Source organism: Platalea leucorodia (genome assembly GCF_965183815.1).
Source record: "Platalea leucorodia genome assembly, chromosome: 6".
Classification (NCBI taxonomy): domain Eukaryota; kingdom Metazoa; phylum Chordata; class Aves; order Pelecaniformes; family Threskiornithidae; genus Platalea; species Platalea leucorodia.
This window is the reverse complement of record NC_138828.1, coordinates 79,826,155-79,834,113: the sequence shown is the minus strand read 5'-3', so window position 1 is coordinate 79,834,113 and position 7,959 is coordinate 79,826,155.

Here is a 7,959-nt window from a genome sequence, read left to right as displayed (position 1 = left end):
TTGACTCTGTGGACCAAATCCATTTGTGGGGTAAACAGATGAAGCTCATTAAAACCAAAGGCATTTGCAGCCATTTACACCATTTGTTTTTCACGTCTTGCCCTTAAGGCGCGTGTATTTTCCGGGTGCAGGTTATATAGCTGCTCCCTTGGCGGTAGCTGCATTACGGAGTGCTTCCAAGAAGAAACCTAAACCTGAGCGTCCCAAGTCACATAACTGCCTGTCAGACCTTCCCCTCCTCTCATTTTAGTATCCTTGTGGTTATGGGTATCACAAGAGAGCTGGGGAGGCCCGAATCAGGGCTGGGTCACGATGGTTCTTGTCCCTCAGGGTGACACACGGCGTGGTGCATATGGCCCGTCCCCGCCTGCTCGCAGAGGGTACAGCAGCGACAGCTGCCAGCCACCGAGCGCAGACGCTGCGTACGTACAAACCTGCACTGAGGGCATTAACCTGCTTTCGCTTCAGTAAAGCAGTGCAAACTGCACGTGGACTCTCGTTATCATCCAAGTGGGTTGCTCCTGTTTACCTTAAAGGTGGTTGAAACTAAAGCTTGCTTGATACTAGACTGATAGGAGAGACATTTAAACTGCAATGAAAGGCTCCATACAACCTCTTCTACCAGCTGAAGTTATTTAGCTGAAAGTTATGCTTTAAATTAAGCAAGGATGAGTTTCCTGCCCTTCGGCGCAAGCCATGGTAGCCCCAGAGCCATTGGCATGCTTTCCACGTGCAATGGAGGTGGGCGGTGATGCCTGAGCTCACAGAGACCACCTTGCCTCTGGAAATCAAAGCAGTGGGGCCGCGCTGGCATCAGTATTTGGGCTAGGAGCAGCGTGGCCTTGTGCCATGCTACCAGAGCAACACGGCTTTCGGGACCGAATGCAAGAAAATCTCTGGGTGGTGCTGGCTGCTCTGTGCCATATGGATGCAGCAGCTTATTCTGCTGCGTGGTACCTATGTGCCAAAATGATGGCATGAGGTGAAAAACAGATGGAGGGAATTGTCTGCTTGTGAGGGAGAAGTGCAGAGTAACAGGACCGCAGTTATGAGTTGTAGTGAAACTTCTGACCTTTCCTTTTTGCAGACCTCTTGATGTCAGCCTTGTCTGCACTCAGACTTGCATTGTTTTAGCAGCCCTGCGGTGTCCTACAGGGCAGGTATTCACAGGTATGGGTAAGGCAGGTACTTGCAGGGCATAGGCACACACAGCAGGAGGTTTCATCTATGGCAGAGCCAAGCTGGTGGTCCGGTGCCACTGTCCGATCCCATTGCCCTGCCTCCTCGCCATACTCCCGTTGCCTCCCTTTGCCAGCTCTGGGGTCCTCTTTGCTTGTGGTGAGCAAAGCTGGCCCAGCCCAGTCCTGTGCAATACGCCTGGCGTTTTGTGCCGTGCTGGTGTGGCCATGGCTGCACACCGGGGAGGTGGGAAAGTGGTTGGTCCTCTGCTTTGGGACCCACCAAGAAAAGAACTTCAGTATAAGCACCAACTAAGAAGCTTGCCATGCAACTCTGCTACCTCTTCCTTCAAGGGTAAATAAATAAGGAAATAAACCCTTTGCCAGTCCCCTCTGAAGGACATAAGAGTCATCGGTAAAAATCTCAGCAGAGAGTATCACTGGAGAAGCGTTAACCTCTCATCCCAGCATCCTCTGGCACTGCGTTACTCGAAGTCATGGATTAACTCCATCCAGTATGGGGTCGAGCTCTCCCTGACACTACAGCACCATGCCCTAAACTGGTCTCTGCCTTCTGCCAGTGGGTGAAACACCTTGTTGGGCAACTCTCCGCTCTGCTAAAAATTGATGTGGTTGAAAGAAGTGACTGTGAAACCCCAGAATGTGTCTTCAGATAATATATTTTTTAAAAGGATGAATAAGTAGAAAGGAAAAGGAAATGGAAACAATCTACTAAGTGGCAAGATTTAGCAGTAGGTGAGGTTTGGGGTGTTTGAAAGTCTTGTCTTCAGCACCCAGGATAGGCGATGGCAGAAAAACATGCTGCAGGTGGGTGCCAGTGAGATGTCCCCAAAGCAGAGCCCAAAGGCCAGGACATCTTCTCCAGGAAAGCACCCTCAGCAATTCTGAAAGGTGATTCAGCTGGTGACAGCTTTGTACTCTCTGAAAGCCAGAACCCACTTCCAAATCCTGTGAAAAACCAGAGCTCTGCACTCGTTAAAAAGGAACATCTACGCTCATGTACATTTTCCAACGTCCTCCTTAAGCAAGAGGAATTATTTTAAAACACTGTTGAAGAGCAAAAACAGAAGTCTGATCGCAAGTGGCATGCTGAGTATATCAACGTAAAGTTGAGTCATCAAAGCAAGACTGAGATGCAGCCTTAATCCTTCTTCTTTTAACATTTAAATATGTGTCATGTACTCTGACATTATCATTAATAGTTTGACAGCATTTGAGCAGTCGTCTTTCTTGGGAGGTTACAGAATTTCAGTATGTGTTTTGAAGTGTGTAAGATGTAAGAAAGGAGAAGGGGAGAACTTTTCTTTTCTGCAATAAAAATTCCATCAGGAGCACATTCTTGTATTGTGAAGTATTTAAACAACAACAAAAAAGAAATAAAAAAAAGCTTGGCAGGCTAAAAGTTTGTCCAGTCCCTAATCTGGAAAAAAAAAAAAAAAAAAAAGAAAAAGAAAAAATGCACTGTTTTATAGTTCTATGAAAAATACATCTTAAAAATCAGCAATTTGAGAATATAGGCAGGAGAGGAGAGAAAAAGTGAGAAAAAGCTGCTGAAACACATGTCTATTATTAGTGAAGAGAAGAGAATTTTCTCCAGCATTAGGAAAACCCTGTAGCATTGCTATATACCCATAAAATGTACAGTGGGAGCTGCAAGAATCCATAAAGTTGGTGGTCTCTCATCAGTGGGTTTTTTTAAAGCTATTTGGAGACTTGGCAAATATGCATGGGCAGGATTATAGGATAGTCCTCTTGGATAATATGAAACTGGAGAAGGATAGTGAAATGAGGTAAGAAATGAGAATTATTCACACCTAATGCATACTGGAGTCATATCTGTCATTGACTTAAAATTGTATTTCTTTTTAAATGCTTATTTTTTACTTGACACAGTCAATATGCTCTCAGAGGGAAAAGCACTTATGACAGTCTGCAGCTTAATTTTATTCTCTTAGACCAAATGATGACATTTAATCCTCTCCTCTCCTCTCCTCTCCTCTCCTCTCCTCTCCTCTCCTCTCCTCTCCTCTCCTCTCCTCTCCTCTCCTCTCCTCTCCTCTCCTCTCCTCTCCTCTCCTCTCCTCTCCTCTCCTCTCCTCTCCTCTCCTCTCCTCTCCTCTCCTCTCCTCTCCTCTCCTCTCCTCTCCTCTCCTCTCCTCTCCTCTCCTCTCCTCTCCTCTCCTCTCCTCTCCTCTCCTCTCCTCTCTCCAGGGCTTAAAGAGGGGCTGTAACAGTGATCCAAGGTCTGAAAAATAGGTTTTGTCAGTGTATCTCAGCAAAGGGTGAGATGCTCGTGGCCCATTCACATCTCCATGAGGAGGACGTTGCTGCTGCCCAGTGGCTTTCTAGTCTATCAGAAAGAAGTGCAATGATTTCCAGAGGCAGAACAAATGAGGCTTGTGATAAGAGCTGTATAGTTACGCTGAACATAATGATCTTTGCAATATATTACCTAAAGGAATCACGGACTCTACACTGCTTGAATTGTATAAATAAAAGCTGGACATCTTTTAAAAATACATGTTATGGTTTAAGCTGTGGACTTGATGCAGGAGTTATTGTATGAATTTATTTTATGTGGAAAGCTGGACTAAATACTTCTACAGGATCCCTCTGGCCCTAATATCTTTGCATCCCAATGAGGTATCTGACGTTCTGAAACATCAGTGTACATCTTGGTGGAAGCCACTGGGTGCTTAGCAGTCTTGCAGATCGGTTTGGATGCACCCTGCTACAGATTGAGAGGCTCAATTTTATAAAAACACATTTTTGTTTAAAATCTAAAAAAACCTGAAGTTCTCAGCCTAGCCCCAGTGGAAGTACTACTTTACTCAGATCAACACCTCAATGCCTCCCTCCTGCTAAGGCAAGGAGAAAGATGTGTCTCCACTAACCTGCCGGGAGGCTTAGCCACACTGTAGCAGCTTATACAGTGACCTTGGAGCCATCAAGGCCAAAGACAACTTTTCCATTGACTTCAGCAAGAGCAGATATGGACTCCTGTGTTGCAGGGATGTGAGATGTATGGGAGGTTGAATAGCTGGGTAAGGACCTGCAAAAACCTCAACTCTTTCTCCATCTGTGAGCCAATCCACTGATTTATGCACAGTTGCACTGGCAGCTGGTCTGGCTTCAGCCCGATCTGACCTCATCCATCATTGAAACCAGTAAAAATCCTCTGATTTGTTTGTTTAGGACCTGTCTGAGGCTGGGAGGTTGTTCATGGGGTCAGGAGAGGGGTTGTGTGTGGAGATGGACACGAGGTGCAGTCCCAGCTCTGCCAAAACTTCTCTTGTGGGTTGTTCCCTGTAGTGCTCCTGGTCTCCTGTGGATCCTGGCAACCAGCAGTACCATGTCCTTCCTTGCCCCAACCCACCTCCTCACTGTGGTCCCTGTGCCCTACAGCATCAGCATTAACTCAAACTCTTCCTCCTTTAGCCAGTCAATGCGGTGAGAGCTGAAGTGGATAGTATTTTCTAGGCTTTTCAAACAATTACTCTTTACACCTAGACAAGAGATACACAGGCTTATGCAAGCATCCTCAGGCTGCCCTCTGCTTTAGTTTCCCCATGTGCATTGAGCATCCTTTGGGCTTTGCTGATTTTCTTTTTAGAGTTTCAGGCCCCCTCTCTCAGCCTATCTCCCTCCAGCATTGCTTCTTCTCTCTGGTCAGTGAGAGCAAGCTTGTCCCTTTCCAGCTGTCCCCCCATCATCTGCTATTCCTGGTCAGCTTCAGACCCTGCCCCATTCCTGCACCACTTGGTTCACTCTGAAGTTCTTGGCCAACTCTGAAATGCAGATGGACAAGAGGCTGAGATGACCTTGGATAAAACTGTCTTCAGTCACAGTGTATGCTTAGTGACAAATGCCATGGCAAAACCAGAATATTAAAAATCTCTGTGGTGAAATTGTGGCAGAAAAGAAAAAAAAAGGATAAGATGTGAGGATACTGAAGCCTTTCACTTAATATTCTTCTGGTCTAGAGAAAGGACAGCAGACCTTAGATAGAACATAGGTACAGGACAGTGTCTTTTTTAGTTCAAACCTATGTATTTTGGATGGAAGTTTACTTTTGTGGGTGAGGGCAAATCAAGCACTTGTTTGCCAGATTTTTTTAATGGTGGCTGTTGAATGTGGTGTGCAAGGTCCCAAGAAATCCCAGTGACTCTTAGTGGTTACAGCAAAGAGAGTGCAATTAAAGGCATATTTATGATAAACTCTCTAGTCAGACGCTCCAGGTGTAAAAGAGCTTTTAATGGTGAAGAGGGAAGAGTACTACCACTGAGAGCTTCATTTACATGAGCTCAGTACCCACATCTCCAGTGGGCAGTCACCATGATGGTGCAGAAATCAAGGGTTTGAGAAGGCAGAGGATTCCCAGGGAGGCCCATCTTCATGAAGGAGGTCATATGACCTGCTAAAGTTTATTATTTTCTTCTATTAACCATTCATCAGAAGGGCTGAATTTATTATTAGAGTGTATCAATAGTGTAACTTGGTATTTTTCCACAAAACTTCATGTAGCAGCTTGTTTCTGGTTAAGTTTGAACCTCACATTGGGATACATTACTTTAGAGGCACGGTAGTGAATAAGGACATGGGAGTCCAGAGTCATACTGTCTCAGAGTTAAAAAATAGAAAGATTGCAAGAAATTAAAAAAAAAAAGTAAGAAGCAGGTTGAGTGCAGAGTGGTCCTACCCATGGTACATCATCCCAGCTTCTAACAGTCAACAGCTAAGGGAACTCCTGAACTAAAGGTTGAGTTTGGACTACGGTGTTTAGTAGCCCTGCTGGAGCTAGCCACCGTTACTATTTTAATCCCATTTGTACTCATTTGTAATTTCTTCTGTCCGTGGCGATGAGTCCCATAATTCATTTGTGAGAGAAATGTCCTTCTTTCTGTTCTAAACTCACTGCCTGATGGTTTCATTAGTGAGTGTATGGCCCCTGATGTTCTGAGAAATGGTGCACAGTTATTTCCTGTTCATCTCCATCCAACTCATGACTTCATAGACTTCTCTCAGATCCCCTCTGTCTTCTTTTCTCCCAAGATGAAGGGTTTTAGCCTATTTTGGCTCTTCTTGCCTGGAAACTGTTCCCCATCTCTGGTGTCTTGTTTGCCTTTCTTGCCTTTTGTAGTTCTCCTCTATAGATGAGATTGGTGCACTGGAGCTATGTGCAAAAATTCTTTATATTGCTCTGAAGTCTTTTCCTACTAGTTTGTAATTTTCGCTTTGCCTTTTTAATCCCCATAGAGCACTAAGTTCTCATTTTTAGAAAACCTTCCACAGTAGCTCCAGGATCTTATTCCCAACAGTAGTAGCTCACTCAGCACTCATTATTGTGCATGTATCCTTATGATTGCTTTTTTCTCATTACTTATATTACTCTGAATGTTGTCTTCCATTTTACTGCACAGTCACTTAGCATTGTAAGTCATTCTGAATTTCTTTGCTCACAGCTTTAGTTTGGACTATTTTAGATGGTTTAGTATCATCAGAAAAAGTCATCACCCTGCTTTTCGCTTCTTATGCCTTTTCTAGAATAAATGTGTGTGTTGAGCACCAGAGGTCCTGGCGGCATAGAACCTCATCCAGTCCTGCAGATTGGCTCCGTTTGTTATGAAACCTGGTCATTTATTCCTTGTTTGGTCTCCTAGCTTTAACCAGTTGATGAGCCACAGGAGGACCTTCTCCCTTGTTCAAGAACAGCTTAATTTTTTCATAGGTTCTCACATTTAAAAATCCAGGTGAACCATATTACTCAAATCACCATCTCCCAAAACTCAGTGACACCCTCAAAGAATTTGATTTGTGAAACATGAATTCTACCTATACTTGATTCTTCCCCATTATACCTTGCTCCCTGATGTGTCCACTATTCTTTTTTAGAATATTTATCAGTTTGTCTTATACAGAATCACACTTGTCTGTATTTATTTCTTCCATGAGCTGTCTCTGGAAACTGCTATTTCATTTTGCATCACGTTTACTGCTTCTATTCTTTTGACATAGGCTGATTTAAACAGCAGGTTGGCTCTGCACCATGGATAACCGTTCAGCAATTTTCTCTTTGGATTTCTATAGAGCTCTTGGGTGAATACCATCTGGTCTTGCAGATTTGTCTTATTCACTTTATCAGATTGTTTGAAAATCTTTTCTACTGATGCTTCAATTTGGGATATCTCTTCAGATGTGCTCCCAGTAAGGAAAGGCTGTAGTGTGGGATGCATCCTCAGTGTTTATTTGACTTTGCTAGCATGAGATAATGTGTCATGAGTGCTCATCTATCACATATTGATCATCTATTAGTCTGAACAGCTGTCTGGCAAACTACTTGCTTTGGCAGTGTTTGGAGCAGTTTTTATTGTTAGCTTTCAGAGCTTTAGGAAATTGCTCTTCAGAATGTTTTTAAATAGATTTATATTAATTTTTAACATGGGCTTACCTATGTGCATGTTTTTTCTATATTCCCTTTTTGAATTTCATTCCCATATTTTACTTCTAATAGACTTTATTCTGTTGTTCATTCTATTAACATTTAGCATTGAAAATGTACTGTTCAAATAAACTCTGTCAGTCCTGAAGTCATTTGACTCTTAACTTTCCCTTTCAACTTCCTTTCAGTACAGCTCGACACTTTTGTGTCTCTGCCTGTCAGCATCCTACAAGTAGAGAGGAAGCTCCATTACTTAACATACGAAAGATGTGACTGGTAACCTATACATCCGTTTACTGCAGGACTTGGTTTAGTACTAGT